General features: G+C 38.5%; 1 protein-coding gene and 1 pseudogene across 3 annotated transcripts in view; both read right to left on the reverse strand.

Annotated features, from left to right (window-relative positions):
- The window catches only part of GLG1 (golgi glycoprotein 1), a 154,086-nt gene that overhangs the window by 74,271 nt on the left and 60,249 nt on the right, over positions 1 to 19,566 (reverse strand). The gene's annotated exons all lie outside the window — the stretch shown is intronic.
- On the reverse strand, positions 1,742 to 12,755 carry LOC309649312 (STING ER exit protein pseudogene; annotated as a pseudogene). Its single transcript has one exon. The product of its transcript is annotated as an STING ER exit protein pseudogene (transcript).

The raw sequence follows: 19,566 nt of genomic DNA on the forward strand, positions 1-19,566 counted from the left end.
TTTTGACAAAATTCAACACCCATTTATGATAAAAACCCTCCAGAAAGCAGGCATAGAGGCAACTTACCTCAACATAATAAACGCCATATATGACAAACCCACAGCCAACATTGCTCTCAATGGTGAAAAACTGAAATCATTTCCACTAAGATCAGAAACAAGACAAGGCTGCCCACTCTCACCACTATTATTCAACATAGTTCTGGAAGTTTTAGCCACAGCAATCAGAGAAGAAAAAGAAATAAAAGGAATCCAAATCAGAAAAGAAGAAGTAAACCTGTCACTGTTTGCAGATGACATGATACTATACATAGAGAATCCTAAAGACTCTATCAGAAAACTTCTAGAGCTAATTAATGAATTTAGTAAAGTAGCAGGACACAAAATTAATGCACAGAAATCTCTTGCATTCCTATACACTAATGACAAAAAATCTGAAATAAATTAAGGAAACACTCACATTTACCACTGCAACAAAAAGAATAAAATACCTAGGAATTAACCTACCTAAGGAGACAAAAGACCTGTATGAAGAAAACTATAAGACACTGATGAAAGAAATTAAAGATGATACAAACAGATGGAGAGATATACCATGTTCTTGGACTGGAAGAATCAACATTTTGAAAATGACTCTACTGCCCAAAGCAATCTACAGATTCAATGCAATCCCTATCAAACCACCAATGGCATTTTTCACAGACCTAGAACAAAAAAATTGCACAATTTGTATGGAAACACAAAAGACCCCGAAGAGCCAAAGCAATCTTGAGAAAGAAAAACGGAGCTGGAGGAATCAGGCTCCCTGACTTCAGACTATACTACAAAGCTACAGTAATCAAGACAAGATGGTACTGGCACAAAAACAGAAATATAGATCAACGGAACAGGATAGAAAGCCCAGAGAAAAACCCACGCACATATAGTCACCTTATCTTTGATAAAGGAGGCAAGTGTATACAATGGAGAAAAGACAGCCTCTTCAATAAGTGGTGCTAGGAAAACTGGACAGCTACATGTAAAAGAATGAAATTAGAACACTTCCTAACACCATACACAAAAAGAAACTCAAAATAGATTAAAGACCTAAATGTAAGGCCAGACACTATAAAACTCTTAGAAGAAAACATAGGCAGAACACTCTATGACATAAATCACAGCAAGGTCCTTTTTGACCCACCTCCTAGATAAATGGAAATAAAAACAAAAATAAACAAATGGGACCTAATGAAACTTAAAAGCTTTTGCACAGCAAAGGAAACCATAAAAAAAGATGAAAAGACAACCCTCAGAATTGGAGAAAATATTTGCAAACGAAGCAACTGACAAAGGATTAATCTCCAAAATATACAAGCAGCTCATGCAGTTCAATATCAAAAAAACAAACAACCCAATCCAAAAATGGGCAGAAGACCTAAACAGACATTTCTCCAAAGAAGACATACAGATAGATGGCCAACAAACACATAAAAAGATGCTCAATATCACTAATTATTACAGAAATGCAAATCAAAAGTACAATGAGGTATCACCTCACACCAGTCAGAATGGCCATCATCAAAAAATCTACAAACAATAACTGCTGGAGAGGGTGTGGATAAAAGGGAACCCTCTTGCACTGTTGGTGGGAATGTAAATTGATACAGCCACTATGGAAAACAGTACGGAGGTTCCATAAAAAACTAAAACTAGAACTACCATATGACCCAGCAATCCCACTACTGGGCATATACCCTGAGAAAACGATAATTCAAAAAGAGTCATGTACCACAATGTTCACTGCAGCACTATTTACAATAGCCAGGACATGGAAGCAACCTAAGTGTCCACTGACAGATGAATGGATAAAGAAGATGTGGCACATATATACAATGGAATATTACTCAGCCATAAAAAGAAACAAAATTGAGTTATTTGTAGTGAGGTGGATGAACCTAGAGTCTGTCATACAGAGTAAAGTAAGTCAGAAAGAGAAAAACAAATACCGTTGCTGATACATATTTATGGAATCTCAAAAAAAAAAAATTGGTTCTGACGAACCTAGGGACATGACAGGAACAAAGACACAGACATAGAGAATGGACTTGAGGACACAGGGAGGGGGAAGGGTAAGCTGGGACGAAGTGAGAGGGTAGCAATGACATATATACACTACCAAATGTAAAATAGATAGCTAGTGGGAAGCAGCTGCATCACACAGGGAGATCAGCTCAGTGCTTTGTGACCACCTAGAGGGGTGGGATAGGGAGGGTGCGATAGGGAGGGTGGGAGGGAGATGCAAGATGGAGGGGATATGGGGATATATGCATACGTATAGCTGATTGTTACACATCAGAAACTAACACACATTGTAAAGCAATTATACTCCAATATAGATGTTAAAAACAAACAAACAAACCAACAAAACAACCCCCCCAAAACCAAAGAAAGGTAGACAGGATGAATAAACAGAACTAGTGCTCTAGACTGATTTGTTTAATGAATTCAGATGCCCACAGCTTGGGTAAGAAACTGGTAATTAGATCAACTAGGGATCTGGACTAGCTCTTTAAATAACCACAACAGGTTATTAAAAAAACTTTGCTTAGTTCATTTGGCTTTTCTAAATCAATGACTTAAATGTTTGGGGTATTATTGTACTTTAATCTCCTAACTGGGTAAGTTAAGCTGAAACAGTTGATTTTAAGGCTTAATACCCCTAGCCCTTCCTCTAAGTTCTGTAAACTCAGTATGGGCTTTAAGGGATAGAACTGTGGAGAAAGAACAATAGACTAGCAGAAGTATTTAGCTATAGAAGCTCTGTGATTTTATTTATTTATTTTTAATATTTATTTATTATTTTATTTATTTATTTTCTCCTTTATTTTTTTTGGCTGTGTCGGGTCTTAGTTGCGGCACATGGGCTTCTCCCTAGTTGTGGCTTGAGGGTTTTCTCTCTCTAGTTGTGGCGCGCAGGCTCCAGGGTGCGTGGGATCTGTAGTTTGCGGCACGTGGGCTGTCTAGTTGAGGCACACAGGCTCAGTAGTTGTGGCGCACAGGCTTAGTTGCCCCATGGTATGTGCGATTTTAGTTCCCTGACCAGGGATTGAACCCGCATCCCCTGCATTGGAAGGTGGATTCTCTACCACTGGACCACCAGGGAAGTCCCTAGAAGCTCTGTGATTTTAGATGTGTCACTTCTCTAGACTCCCAAGGACAGGCTTTGGACTATAATAGGGATTTCACCACCTAGGATCCATGACAGACAGGAGTGATATTGTCCTGAAACGGAATACAAACTTCTGTGTGCAAGTATATTTTCCTGAGAAGAGAATCCACAGCTGTCATCATAATCTCAAAAAGATCCATAAGTAAGTCAGAAAGACAGATATCGCATGATATTGCTTATATGCGGAATCTAAAAAAAAAAAAAAAAGACACAAAACAGAGATACAAAACAGACACAGACTCACCGACTTAGAGAACAAATTTATGGTTACCAGGGGGGAAGGGTAGGGGAGAGGGATAGTTAGGGAGTTTGGGATTGACATGTACACACTGCTATACTTAAAATGGGTAACGAGGGACTTCCCTGGTGGTGCAGTGGTTAAGAATCCGCCTGCCAATGCAGGGGACACGGGTTCGAGCCCTGGTCCAGGAAGATCCCACATGCCATGGAGCAACTAAGCCCGTGCGCCACAACTGCTGAGCCTGCACTCTAGAGCCCACGAGCCACAGCTACTGAGCCTGCGTGCCACAACTACTGAGGCTGCGTGCCACAACTACTGAAACCCATGCGCCTAGAGCCTGTGCTCCGCAACAAGAGAAGCCACTGCAATGAGAAGCCCGCGCACTGCAACAAAGAATAGCTCCCACTCGCCGCAACTAGAGAAAGCCCGCATGCAGCAACAAAGACCCATCCCAGCCATAAATAAATACGTAAATAAATCAGTAAAAATAAAAATTAAAAAAATAACTAACAAGGACCTCTTGTATAGCACAGGGAACTCTGCTCAATATTATGTAACAACATACATGGGAAAAGACTTTGAAAAAGCATAGATACATGTATATGTATAACTGAATCACTTTGCTGTACACCTGAAACTAACATAACATTGTTAATCAACTATACTCCAATATAAAATAAAAAGTTAAAAAAAAAGAACACTGGACAGCCTTCAAGACAATACTATGGCAGTCTTCAGAATAATAAAGTTTATAATCAAAGCCAACAATGCACTGAAGTACAGTTGACCCTTGAACAACATGGGTTTGAACTGCATGGGTCCACTTATATTTGGATTTTTAAAAATAAATGCACACTATGGTTTAAAAAAAAAAAAAGAAACACTGGTCTAAGATGGTCAAGATTCTTTCCAGCTTTCTGAGTCTATAAAAGCAGAGATGTGGAACACAAAAATAGAGTATTTGTTGAATTCCACATCTTTTAATGCAGGTAATTTTTGTATTATGATTATGGTTTCCTACTACTTCATCTTAATCATTCTCTGCTGGTCAAAGTCACAACAAACAGGTTTCAGAATATACTGCTGAAAAGCTTGAGTCTGAATGTTCTCAATTAATTCAACCATCACATTCACTTAAGAGGATGATTTTTACAAAGAGTATAAGTCTGGAACTACGATTTCCCCAAAGGTGAACAGGCTGAGTTAATGAGTCTGGCAGGAGAAATTAAAGGATTCACAAAACTAACTTGGAAGTTGTCCCAGTTTCTGAAACAGAAATCTTGGGAATTAGACTGTCTAAAATATGAAACATTCTATAGTCACATCCATTGAAGTTGAACTACCCACCAGATCACACCTGATACTAAATTAAGTGGCAATAGACTCTGTTTATTAATCACTAAGAGAAAACAAAAAAACAAAAGAAAAAAATCAGTAGCATTGGTGCTTTCACGGCCTTGCAAAAATCTGAAGGCTGGGCAACAGCCCGATGCCTCCTTCCGATTAGAAACATTCTGCTACAGTAGTAAGTAAATTCTTCTTCTGGGAGTTTATACATTAAGAACCCCGTAAACTTCCAATCATATGAGCAATTCATTTATTAACTTGGCCCAAACCACCTCACTCTTGCCCACCAAAAAAGCACACTGAAAATAATATAGTTGGTAATGATTAGATAAACTCAGTCGTTTAGTCTGGGTAAACTTTCCCTGAGCAAGTGTAAACTGAATATTAACCCTCAGTCAGATTCATAACTAAGTTCCTCTTAGTGCCTTATTCTGGCTTAGTCAGAATTAATTTTTTAATAAATTTATTTATTTATTTATTTTTGGCTGCATTGGGTCTTCACTGCTGCGTGTGGGCTTTCTCTAGTTGCGGCGAGCGAGGGCTACTCTTCATTCCGGTGCAGGCTTCTCATTGCGGTGGCTTCTCTTGTTGCGGAGCATGGGCTCTAGGCGCGCAGGCTTCAGTAGTTGTGGCTCGCGGGCTCTAGAGCATAGGCTCAGTAGTTGTGGTGCACGGGCTTAGTTGCTCCGCAGCATGTGGGATCTTCCCAGACCAGGCCTCGAACCCATGTCCCCTACATTGGCAGGCGGATTCTTAACCACTGCGCCACCAGGGAAGTCCTCCAGAATTAATTTTTATTTGTACCCAGGATAGCTAAGTATTGTTTTTCCAAAAGAACAGTGATAAACATAAGCTTCATGCCCTCCAACTGTGCTCTGATTCACTAAAGAGTTTTGCTTTTGTATGATTCTTTAACATTCATCCATCTTTTCAGAAAGGATTTATGTACAGGTTCAGTGCGAGATAAAAAGAAAAGGTATGAAACAGAGTTACAGATGCTGGCTCTCAAGTAAATTACTGTGGTAGAGGAGGTAAAACATGAGTCTGTACCTAACGATCACACAAAGTTGAATGTGGAGTTGAAGGAGCTTGATATCTTAAAGAACGAAAGAAGTACCACCACCCCTCATGAGTTAGGATGATAGAATCAGAGAGAGTCTAATGGAGGAGGGAACAACTGAGTTCAGCCTTAAAAGGAGGTTGTGATTTGGTGATGTAATACTGTGTCTAGGTTGAGGCAGATGAGAGGGGGGCTGTGAATACTAGGTGTGGAGGAGTTTGAAAGGTATATTCTGTACAGAGGGCAGAGACCTGAGCAAGAAAGTGAGGAACTCTGTGGTGACCATTCTTAGGCTGACATATTTGGCATCTCCTAATACACGGTGAGGTAACTACAAAATTTTAATAAAATCCCAACATTGGTCCAATAGTGGTTTGCCATCGTCCATATTAATATGTTATGGTAAACTCAGTGCAGAGAGTGGTGCCTCAATTTACTGTTATTTACCTCTGTGCTCCCCCAATGGGTGGTGGGGTTAACAACAGGTAAATAATGTATAATTACTTTTTAATAATCTTTAAACATTTTATTAACTTTGAAGAAGGAGTAAGAACAGCTACTTTAGAAACTAGAGACACTCAAGCACTGATCTATTCATAGAATTTTTACACAGCTCAAGAAGTGTACATCACAGGGGCAAAAAATAGTACAGAAGACCCATATACTATATACAGAAAGATTCAGAAAAATCCATTTCTAGAAAGCAGATCATAGGGACTCATAGACCTCACTGAATCTAGGAGAATCAAAGGGAAGCAACATAAAGCCTTCTGCTGGGGCATAAAGGTAGGAACCAGTCCATGTAGTCTAAGAAAAGCTCTTTTTCCTCTTGATCTAAATGTTTGATTCCAGCTGGGTTCAGAGAAAGGTCCTGATCATTTGAACTGGTTGTTAGTCAAAGTCCCTTTCATGTTTGCTTTCTTGGCTTCTAGTTCAGCCAGCTCTTGCAACCGCCTGTTGCTCAGGACTTTGCGTTCCAACTGTTATTCAGTCGCTTTGGCATTCTGTGCACACAAGGCAGCAACTTCCCTAGCCTCAGTCTTCTCTTCCTCTTCATCAATAGCAGACACAGTGACAGAGCTGAACGTGCCCATGTCTTTAGTCCATTTGGTCACTATCACCTTCTTAGGAGGCTCTTGTTTCTGGGTATATGTATTTCATTTTCCCAAAACCCTGGCCAAACCTGACTACTGCTCCATCCACAGTGGAGGCCATGGGAGCATTCTTCAGCTGGGACCGGCAGAAGAGTGGCAGTCTACACTTCGTACACTTCTTCCTGCGCTGTCCTTCCACACCTTCAGGCCTCCAAAGATACACAGTATCTTCAACTTGTGTTACAAGACTTGTGCCTGTGTTTGGCAGCATCAATTACATAGACCAATCCTGGGGACTCATGGGTAATTTCTCTGACAGCCCAGTACCAGGACCATCTGGCAACACGAAGAGTAACAGACATCAAGGGGCTTCTCACCATCATCATATTCCTCCCCAGGTCGGAGGTGTTGGAGCAGACTACTGACCAGGGCACTACTTTAGGTGTAGTTCAGAGAAACAGCCCCAAAACTCAACACCAAGAATGTTACTCAATGTTACTTCTATAGGAACATGATGCAATTTAAAGGGATAAAAGATAAATAGGCAAGACCCCCACATACAAATTAGGGCCCATTTAACCCTGGTTCTTGGACAGTCAGGGGACTATGATGAAGTCAAGACTTACTTGTCTTGTACCTTTAAAATGAAAAATATCCTCAATGGCCTTTAATTCTAATTATATATATATATATATCCATATCTATATCTATATCTATATTATAGTGGGAATTAGCAAATGGTTCTGCTCTGGTTCAGGTAACATACTTACTCATAGATAAAAAATACTGGCAAGACTTGCAGCTTTGTCAAGTACTAATTCATTCATCTTCAATGAGGCTTTAGCTCTATTTTAAAAATATGAAAGTGCAATAACCTGGCTAATTACCGGACTTAACAGCTCACACACCAAGACTGAGCAACTCTTGACTCACTGACAGAATGATCCACATCCATGAAGATGCTATGCCCCAAAATTCACTTTGAGAAGTCAAATTACATCTTATTTTTGCCTAAGAAAACTCTAAAACTAGTTTAAATGACCAAATGGAAACACTCAACATTAATAAAATTTATCATCTTCTGTGCCCAGAGCAGAGAATGACAAATAAGGATATAGTAATCTAGTTACTGAACAAAAACTGCATCATTACATTATGGCCCAAAGGATACACATTGGATTATCATTTTACAAATCTTAAAGTTTATTAAAAAATGTAAATTACAAAACCAAGTAATTTTCTGTACTATAAGAAATATTGTGAAGTTTTTCCCCATCCCCCCCCCATTTTTCTATTATGAATCAGAAATAAAGGTACCTATAAACTGTAGGAGACAGGTCATCCTCAAAAGAATGTTTAGAGATATTTCTTTCACATACAGAGCTCATTCAACCTTTTCATCAGCCTTCCATTTGGGACTGCCTAATATTGAAGAAATACAGGGATTGTTTTGTAATGACAAGTGCTTTAAAATCCAATTATGGCCTTGCAAGGACTCTGCCTCACTTCACCATCGTTAATGAATGAGTTTTTCTGGAACTAAATCATCCTCATGAGAGCCTACTATCAGCAAGGAGAAAAAAGTTACCTCCTACAAACTCTTTTTTTCTCCCTAGGAGACAACTTAGAAGTTCAGAATCCAATTTGGTCCTAATTTGGGGGGGCAGGGAAGAAAAAAGAGTCAGGCATTCTGTCAAATGCTTGGCCAGATTCCCCTTTAGCTTCAAGGGAAAGAATCTTGGACAGGTCTATCAACGTGGCTTCCAGCCATGACAGGCACACAGATGTAAAGAGATAAAAGACCTTGTTTTTCATTGCCCAGTTTCCTGGATAAAGTCAGTTTTGGTGCCCATGTTACAAGAGTGGCACCTAGAGCATTATCATTCAGTCTAAAGTGCCTAACATTTATAAAGTATTTTGCAGAAAATTCACCAAAAAGGACATACTTCCTCTGAACTGTGAGGCTACAATGACTACTACTACTATGCCAACACTACAAAAATACAGCACCAAAATTCTTCTGAAATAGCTACCCACAGTATTTTTCATACCTCATAAAAACAGACACCGTACAGTAGATCCCCTCATTTCATCGTGTTTGAGAGGAAACATGGTAGAAAGAATTCTGGATTAGGAGCCAAAAAACTTAAGTTCTGATTCCAGTTCCATTTTATATTCATGCATAACAAGCCTTGATAAAGTCACATAATTCTTCAGGCTTCAAATTTCATGTCTACAAAACAGATAAATCCTGCTTTACGTACTTCACAGGGCTGTTATGAGTAGAATTATTTAAAAGGCCTTTGAAAATTATAGAGGGCCTTGCAAATATAATACTGGCCCTTCAGTCTCTGCACATAATATAATCAAATAAACATCAAAAGCAACATTACTGCTTTTTAGTAGTCCATAATTCATGTAGGAGAAGAATAAGAATTCAAAATAAATGACATACATATTTGATTGTATTTGTATATACTATCTCTGAAAGGACATATAAAAATATTTACTTTCACTATATACCCTTTTGCACTTTTTGAATTTTGTGCCACATGCAAAAAAGAAGAAAAAAAAAGAAAAACCAAAGATAATTCCACTTTAAGACATAAACTTAGACACCTTTGAAAATATCTGGAATACATCTTCATGGTTGGGGCACCGAGGAAATTTAATGATATACCCTCCTCAGTCCGTATTTTTCTCTTTTTTTCTCTTCCACTGTCTATTCCAAATCAGGTAGTGGTGGGGAGGAAATATGGAATATCAACATCCTCTGGGACATGGCAAGTGGAAATCTGGCCCTTTTAAGAGTCCTACAGGGGACTTCCCTGGTGGCGCAGTGGTTAAGAATCTGCCTGCCAATGCAGGGGACATAGGTTCGAGCCCTGGTCCGGGAAGATCCCACATGCCACAGAGCAACTAAGCCCATGCGTCACAACTACTGAGCCTGCACTCTAGAGCCGGCAAGCCACAACTACTGAAGCCCACGTGCCCTAGAGCCCATGCACCGCAACTACTGAGACCACGGGCTGCAACTACTGAAGCCTGCACGCCTAGAGCCCACGCTCCACAACAAGAGAAGCCACCACAATGAGAAGCCCGTGCACCACAACGAAGAGTAGCCCCTGCTCGCCGCAACTACAGAAAGGCTGCGCACAGCAACGAAGACCCAGTGCAGACACTAAATTAAAAAATAAATAAATAAATAAATAAATAAATAAAAGAAAGAAGAAATGTGTATTAAAAAAAAAAAGAGTCCTACATTGGTAGTTCTACTCTAAGAAAAGCACATTAACAATTTTACGGCCTAGTTTTCCCAGTGTGGTCAACAGTTACATGGGAGTTTTAAAATGAGAGATGAAAACAAAATTCTCTGAAAAGCATTATATGAATTATGAGCAGAATGTCATCCTCATACACTATTGGTGGAATTGTAAACTGATGCAACAGCTATGGAAACAGTACAGAGACTCTTCAAAAATTTAAAAATAGAACTACCGTACGATTCGGCAATTCTACTTCTGGGTATTTACCTGAGGAAAACAAAAACACTAATTTGAAAAGATATATGCACCCCTATGCTCACTGCAGCATTATTTACAATAACAAAGATATGGAAGCAGCCTAAGTGCCCATCAACAGACGAATGGATAAAGAAGATATGGTACACACACACATAATGGAATATTACTCAGACATAAAAAAGAATGAAATCTTGTCATTTGCAACAACATGGATGAACCTAGAGGGTATTACGCTAAGTGAAATAAATCAGAGAAAGACAAACACTGTATGATATCACTTATATGTGGAATCTAAAAAAAAAAAAACACAAATGAACAAACATAACAAAACATAAACAAAGTTACAGATATAGAGAACAAACAGATGTCTGCCAGGGAGAAGGAGGGTAGGGGGAAGTAAGAAATAGGAGAGGGGTATTAAGAGGTACAAACTTCCAGTTGCAAAATAAATGCCATGGGTATGAAATGTACAGTGTGGGGTATTATAGTCAATAACCACGTAATATCTCTGTATGGTGACATATGCAACTGGACTTATCACGGTGATCATTTTGGAATGAGGAGAAACACTGAATCACTATGTTGTATAACAGGAGCTAACATAGTGTTGTAGGTCAATTATATTTCAAGAACAAACAAATAAACAAACTCATAGAAAAAGACATCAGATTTGTGGTTACCAGAGAAGAAGGGCAGGGGGTGGGGAGGGTAAGAGGAATTGGACAAAGGCAATCAAAAAGTACAAACTTTCAGTTATAAAATAATAAGTACTAGGGATGTAATGTACATGATAAATATAATTAACACTGCTATATGTTATACATGAAAGTTGTTGAGAGTAAATCCTAAGATTATCATCACAAGAAAAAAATTTTTTTTCTATTTATTTAATTTTGTACTTCTAAGAGATGATGGATATTCACTAAACTTTTGTGATAATCACTTCATGATGTATGTAAATCAAATCATTATGCTGTATACCTTAAACTTATACAATGCTGTATGTCAATTATATCTCAATAAAACTAGAAGGGAAAGAAAAGGAACAGAATGTCAATTTTAATACGGTACCTTTCATACTCTTCATTTGCCATCTCAGATGATTTGGAACAGCTGAATATAGGTACAAATGTGTCAAAACAGTGGCTACTACAGCCAAATGCAAAGTGGGAAAGGAGACTAAAAGAGAGACAAAATTTCCAGACATCTGACAATACTATTAATGTTTATACCCAGTAAATCTGGAATGATTCTATCAATGTAGCTCATTACCTCCAATCCAACTATGCTATTTCTATAATTGTGAAAAGATAAAACCAAAAAATGGATATAAGATTACAGGATGCAAAAAAAGTCCTGAAATTAAATATAATTTCTCATGTTCCATACCCAAGTATCTAAAAATACCACATTTCTTCCATACTGACTAGTGGTGAGTGCACTGTTTACTTTTACTGGCCTGATGAGAAGCCAATAGGGCTGAATTGCCAGACTGCACAGAACCCTTTCTGTATAACCCATTTCAGATGATTGGTGCTGCTTAAGAGAACAGCTGTGATTCAGGGACTGGCCTTCTCTCTGAATTAAGTCTGCAACTACACTGCATAACTCTGAAGGATGTGCAAGTTTTGAAGCAGGAATGGGCAGGAGATAAAAATTCAGTTAGATGAGAGAGATGAAGAACTTTTTTAAAAAAAAATATTTTACTTACTTACTTACTTACTTATTTATTTATTTTGGCTGTACCGGGTCTTAGTTGTGGCATGTGGGATCTTCATTGCAGTGTGAGGGCTCTTTAGTTGTAGCATGCGGACTTCTTAGTTGTGGTATGCAGACTTTTAGTTGCGGCATGCATGTGGGATCTAGTTCCCCAACCAGGGATCGAACCCAGGCCCCCTGCATCGGGAGCACGAAGTCTTGACCGCCAGGGAAGTCCCAATGAAGAACATTTGAGTAGGGCTTCCCTGGTGGCGCAGTGGTTAAGAATCCGCCTGCCAATGCAAGGGACACGGGTTCAAACCCTGGTCCAGGAAGATCCCACATGCTGTGGAGCAGCTAAGCTGGTGCGCGACAACAACTGAGCCTGCACTCTAGAGCCCGCGAGCCACAACTACTGAGCCTGCACGCCACAACTACTGAAGCCTGCGCGCCTAGAGCCCATGCTCTGCAACAAGAGAAGCCACCGCAGTAAGAAGTCCGTGCACGGCAACGAAGAGTAGCCCCCGCTCGCCGCAACTAGAGAAAGCCTGCGTGCAGCAACGAAGACCCAATGCAGCCAAAAAAAAAAAAAGAACATTTGAGTATGGTAAGTTGGAATGGGGGAAGAAGAGTACCTGATACCTTAACACCAGTGGATGCTTAAATGGACTTGAAAAGTGGTAGAGGAACAGCAAAGAGTTATCACATAAATAGTCTCCTCTCAAAAGGGAGTCACATGGGGCTTCCCTGGTGGCGCAGTGGTTGAGTCTGCCTGCCAATGCAGGGGACATGGGTTCGAGCCCTGGTCTGGGAAGATCCCACATGCCGCGGAGCAACTAGGTCCGTGAGCCACAACTACTGAGCCTGCGTGTCTGGAGCCTGTGCTCCGCAACAAGAGAGGCCGCGATAGTGAGAGGCCCGCGCACCGCGATGAAGAGTGGCCCCCACTTGCCACAACTAGAGAAAGCCCTCGCGCAGAAACGAAGACCCAACACAGCCAAAAATAAAAATAAAGTAATTAATGAATTAAAATTATTAAAAAAAAAAAAAAAAGGGAGTCACATGGAGAAACTGAAAGGGCAAAAGAAATCACTATTGAACAGGGACTTCCCTGGTGGTCCAGTGATTAAGAATGCACCTTCCAACGCAGGGGACATGGGTTCAATCCCTGGTCGGGGAACTAAGATCCCACATGCCGCAGGGCAACTAAGCCCGCATGCCACAAATACTGAGCCTGTGTGTTGCAATGAACTGAGATCCTACAAGCCGCTCAGCACGGCCAAAAAAAAAACCCTTTAAAGCCACTTGACCTCAGACCTCAAAGCCATTTAAATATCCCATTTTTTACTTCTTCCTGTCAAGGTGGTATTCTCCTTTACTGTAGTAAGTTCTAATAAATTCAGCTTTGCTTTATTAACAGATTGGTGAAATTTGGAGGAGTTCATCAGGTTCTATGCCAACAGATCCTTCAACATCCAGTTCAAAGGCATCTAGGCCTGAACAGGGAAAAACTTAATTGATATATTTTAAAAACAATCTTCTGGGGTTAACAACATCAGTAATGTACATAAAATCTAGAGAAATCTTCAAAAGTTTTCCATATTTCTTCTTGCTTAGATAATATCATTCTACAGTCGGTAGAACAAAGGTACATTAATCGTATGTTAATAATTACCATTTATATCAAACTATAAAGGCTGAAATGATAGAAATTAAACACTTTGGGAAATATTGATAAATTAATATAAACTAATAAAGATGCAATATTTAATAAGAATTATCCAAAATCTCTAAATCACATCTTTGCCTTTTAAAGTGGTAATTTTCTATTATAAAATTGATTTGAAACTAAAGTGCAAAGAACAAAAAACCAGGAGGATCCTTTTGCTGGTAACTTCAGTTGAGCCAATGATCACTATATGACCTGAATATATAATAATTCCCCACACTTCAGTTACAATAGGTAGGAAACTGAATAAAAAGCAAGACATTTTGACTCCAATTGGTTATCTAATATGATTCTATAAAAACAGATAATTACCTTTTTGAGGAAGGGGAAATACTGTTGTAGAAATAACTGGGAGAGGTGAAAGGAGATAGGCAGAACAATCACAGATTCTTTTAGAATTATTGTTTTAAAACACTGTAAGTTTGTCAGTGGTTTAAATATGCATTACTTCTCCAGTAAAAAAATATTTACTTCCAATAATGGAAACAAAAGACACTTCCAGGTATTTTGGAGCACTCATTACTGTATAGTCTGTAGAACTGGCTATGCAGCATAGACTTTGGAGAGACATACCTGGGATCAGATCAATTTGGCCTCTTCCAGGTATTAGCTGTGTAACCCTGGACAAATTATTTAACTTTTGTAAGCCTAAATTTCCTTACCTATAAATGAGGATAATAAGAGTATTTATTACACATGCAGCAGTAAGTAGAGCAAAACACATAAAGCACCTAGCACAGTGCTCATTGTAAATATACAATAAATATTATCTATAAAAATAATAACATTTATTATTATTATTATAGTATACTTCTAGAAGAGTTCATTTTGTACTGCCCCAACCCCAAAATAAACCAATTTCAAAAATAAGGAAAAAAACAGAGGTTTTCTTTTTAAATCTAAGATACATAGATTCTTAGCCGTAGGAAGGCAACTTCAGTTTAAGTAGTTCAATTACATTAGGATAAACTATAGTAAAGGAATAAATTAATTTAGGAAATTAAGGCAGAAAAATCTTATCCTAATGGAAAGAACAGTCTTTACATCACTTCACCAATTTTGCGTAGCACAAATAAGTGTGTGTGGAATTTGTCTTGCTCCTCACTCTAATCTCTCAATCTAATATCCATATACAAATCCAGATTAGATATCTGTTTTGAACTTCACTTAGGTTTTTGTTTCTAAGCAAACATCAGAAGTTAAATAGTTTTGATTTTGTTCACTCAACTGTTTTAAGGCTCCAAACAATCTCTGTATTTAAGTCCAACTGTTTAGATGCAAGTATCTTTAAATATGCAAACAAACCAAGGCTCTTAGTCATCTAAAATCGCTTTTCTAAATTTTACTTGGTAAATGTTTCTAGCCCACTGCTGGCAGTCAATGCACTTCTCTCATCACATCAAACTCAAGTTGATTCATTTTGTGAAAGTAAATGCTGCTTGTCACCAACTGTCAATTTTAATAAGCAAGACTGATGCCTTTGACAACTCAGTCAATGCCATGTATCTGTCTGGGTTTGTTACTTTAAGTCACCTGACAGCCACCTGTGAACAGATCGTACAAAGCAGTACAAAAGTGGTCCAGGGTTACTACCATAATTCTTTCAAATACACTCAGACCTTACAACAGTATCTTTAAAATTTTGATCATCACAGTTATTATTCTTCAGAAGAGTACTGGGAAATCTAATGTCTAAAATAGAAGCCTTTGGGGCTTCCCTGGTGGTGCAGTGGTTGAGAGTCTGCCTGCCAATGCAGGGCACACGGGTTCGAGCCCCGGTCCGGGAGGATCCCACATGCCGCGGAGCAGCTGGGCCCGTGAGCCACAACCGCTGAGCCTGCGCGTCTGGAGCCTGTGCTCCGCAACAAGAGAGGCCGCGATAGTGAGAGGCCCGCGCACCGCGATGAAGAGTGGCCCCCGCTCGCCGCAACTACAGGAAGCCCTCGCGCACAAACGAAGACCCAACACAGCCGAAAATAAATAAATAAATAAATAAATATAAAATAGAAGCCTTTGATTTAGGGTCTCTGAATCTTTAGTCTACACCAGAAATATAGAAGATAAGGATCTATGACTGGAGGAAAGTTCACTATTTCAAAGATAATATTTTAAATTCTGACATGTGATACAAATGAAATGCCTCATGGACCACAGAAAGAGGAAAGAACAAGTAACATAAGTGAGCCACAGAAAGAACACAAGCATTTTCCCAACTGAAATCTTACTAAATAATCCACATCACAGAACTCGATTGGGGAAAGGCTCTCTGCATTAGGTAGGGCATAACTATACCTATTCAGAAGCAGGACTTAATATCTAATAACCCCAAACATATTTTTGTTACAGTTTCAGAAGAAAGAAAAAAAAAGACTGGGGAGAGGGGAACAGTAGAAAGTCAATTTTGGATTGCTTTCTCTCTTGCTTTTGATGCCAAGGAATATTTTTAATCTTTTACCTAGACTCTCTATGATCCTTATTTTCACCTCAGTATGCAAGAAGAAAAGATTCAAGCATTTACCTGAGACTTCTCTCTGTAATATGGACTAAATAAAATCCATAAAATGCAACATTCTAAGACTTATTTAAAATACACACTTTGGGGACTTCCCTGGTTGTCCAGTGGTTAAGACTTCGCCTTCCAATGCAGGGAGTGTGGGTTCGGTCCCTGGTTGGAGAGCTAAGATCCCACATGCCTCACGGCCAAAAAACCCAAAACATAAAACAGAAGCAGTATTGTAACACATTCAATAAAGACTTAAAAAAAAAATTAAAAAAAAAATACACACTTCAATTGTAAGCTGTACTGTACACACCTTTATGTCTACTCTGAGTCATCTGTCTGGTTAAGAATCTTACAACATTATGAATGTTGGTGGCTAGTTATGCCATTAACATAAAGAATTCAGAAGCATATACATAAGCCAAAATATGTGACTCATGACCAATTTTAAAAGAAAAATTTAGGACATAATTCATACGGGATATCTTAGTATCATCTAATTAAGTAACTTACTAAAAACCTTTAGCCAGGATTTTAATTTTTAAACTTCATCTTAAAATTACCAAATATACATTTCTTTTTTCAGGTATAGAAGAGTTTATTTTACATCATAGTACATAGTGAATACCAAATACACATTTTAAAACATAAAATAATATGGGATAGTTTTGGTCTAACAGCCAGTTAATGAAGTTTGAAAAGAAAGATAAGTGAAGGTATTAATATTCCCTTTCCAAAAGGCTTGACACTGAATAAATGATCTCAACATCCATGACTTACCAAGTAATTTATTAGACTGGTTACTAAATTGTTCCTGCTTCCGAAACAAAGAAACAGTGCAGAGGAATTGGAAATCGACTTCCCTGGTTTAAAAGAGACTCTTATAAGTTCATTTTGGCGCCATTAAAAATTCCTAAGTTTTTCTGACAGCTCATATAGCTCAATACAAAAAAACAAACAACCCAATCGAATAATGGGCAGAAGACCGAAACAGACATTTCTCCAGTGAAGACATAGAGATGGCCAATAGGCACATGAAAAGATGCTCAACATCACTAATTATTAGTGAAATGCAAATCAAAACTACAGTGAGGTACCACCTCACACTGATCAAAATGACCATTATTAAAAAGTCTACAAATAACAAATGCTGGAAAGGCTGTGGAGAAAAGACAACCCCTCCTAAACTGTTGGTGGGAATGTAAGTTGGAGTAGCCACTATGGAAAACAGTATGGAAGTTCCTCAAAAAACTAAAAACAGAGTTGCCATATGATCCAGCAATCCCACTCCTGGCCATATATCCGGACAAAAATATAATGTGAAAAGATACATGCACCCCTATGTTCACAGCAGCACTATTCACAATAGCCAAAACATGGAAACAACCTAAATGTCCATCAACAGATGAACTGACAAAGAAGATGTGGTGCATAATACAATGGACTACTACTCAGCCATAAAAAAGAATGAAATAATGCCATTTGCAGCAACATGGATGGACCTAGAGATTATCATACTAAGTTAAGTAGAAAGAGAAAGACAAATACCATATGATATCACTTATATGTGGAATCTAAAATATGACACAAATGAACTAATCTACAAAATAGAAACAGACTCACAGACATAGAGAACAGACTTGTGGTTGCTAAGGGGGAGTGGAGTGGGGGAGGGATGGATTGGGAGTTTGGGGTTAGCAGATGCTAACTATTATATAGAGAATGGATAAACAAAGTCCTACTATATAGCACAGGGAACTATATTCAATATCCTGTGATAAACCATAATGGAAAAGAATATAAAAAAGAATGTGTGTGTGTGTATAACTGAATCACTTTGCTGTACAGCAGAAATTAACACAAAATTGTAAATCAACTACACGTCAATAAAAAAAATTCCTAAGTTTTTCTGGTTTTATTTTGCTCCTGGCCCCCTTGGAGGTGGTAGTACCTCATTTAAAAACAGTAACAAAGGGCTTCCCAGGTGGCGCAGTGGTTGAGAATCCACCTGCCAATGCAGGGGACACGGGTTCCATCCCTAGTCCAGGAAGATCCCACATGCCGCAGAGCAACTAAGCCTGTGTGCCACAACTACTGAGCCTGCGCTCTAGAGCCCGTGAGCCACAACTACTGAGCCCGCGTGCCCCAACTACTGAAGCCCGCATGCCTAGAGCACATGCTCCACAACAAGAGAAGCCACCGCAATGAGAAGACCGTGCACAGCAATGAAGAGTAGCCCCCACTCGCCTCAAATAGAGAAAGCCCGCGTGCAGGAACTAAGACCCAACACAGCCAAAAATAAATAAATAAATAAATTTATTTTTTTAAAAAAGTAACAAAAAAATTCCTAAAAATGTAACTTATCTCTGCAACCTTTTCCCTGTTTCACCAATAGCTTATTTAATATAATTATACATCCTCTCTAAAAATCTCAGGAAAAAAAAATAGAAATAATGAATAGCAGATTCTTTTTCCAAAGATGACTGATCACTTTCACCTTAGAATTTAAGATTAAGTAGATCTAACTTACATAATTAATTGCCACCAAAATAGATCAGACACAACAAAAGTGTCTTATATCTGTGTATTGGCTTAACGCTAGTTTCCATTAATGACAAAATTCAAAACATTTTTTTCACATTTAGCTTTCTTTTTGCATGGTGAGGAAAGCAACTGACTAAGACTATGAAATTGTTAATTCCTATCCCTATTCTACCAGTTAACTCATACTATGACTTGGGAGGCGCTAATCATTAATCCCATCCTCTGCCATTACAATGCTTTAAATTTTAAGTATGGTGAAAAGAGAAAAACACATTTTTTCAAACCTTTCTCCCATAAAATTTAGAGCCATACCTATCTAAAGCCATCTGACAATTCTGATAGTATAATCACCAACTCAACAGTTAACATCTGTGAAAAATATCCACTTCCTATTAATAGAGGGATCATTTAAGTTGTCTCTGATATCAAAAGTTATATTCTTATTATATATATAAAATATTGATTTAATCCACTGATGACAGCTTAAACTTGCATTTCAGAACAGAAAAATAATTCAGAGTGAAAAATTCAAAGTTTTAAAGTCAGTATCCCAATATCAGTTTCTGCATGAGAACCTGGGCCCTTCAGTTGATCCTCCATTCTAAAAATATCTGCTGCAGG

The sequence above is a fragment of the Balaenoptera physalus genome, assembly GCF_965194825.1.
Source record: "Balaenoptera physalus genome assembly, chromosome: 19".
Taxonomy (NCBI): domain Eukaryota; kingdom Metazoa; phylum Chordata; class Mammalia; order Artiodactyla; family Balaenopteridae; genus Balaenoptera; species Balaenoptera physalus.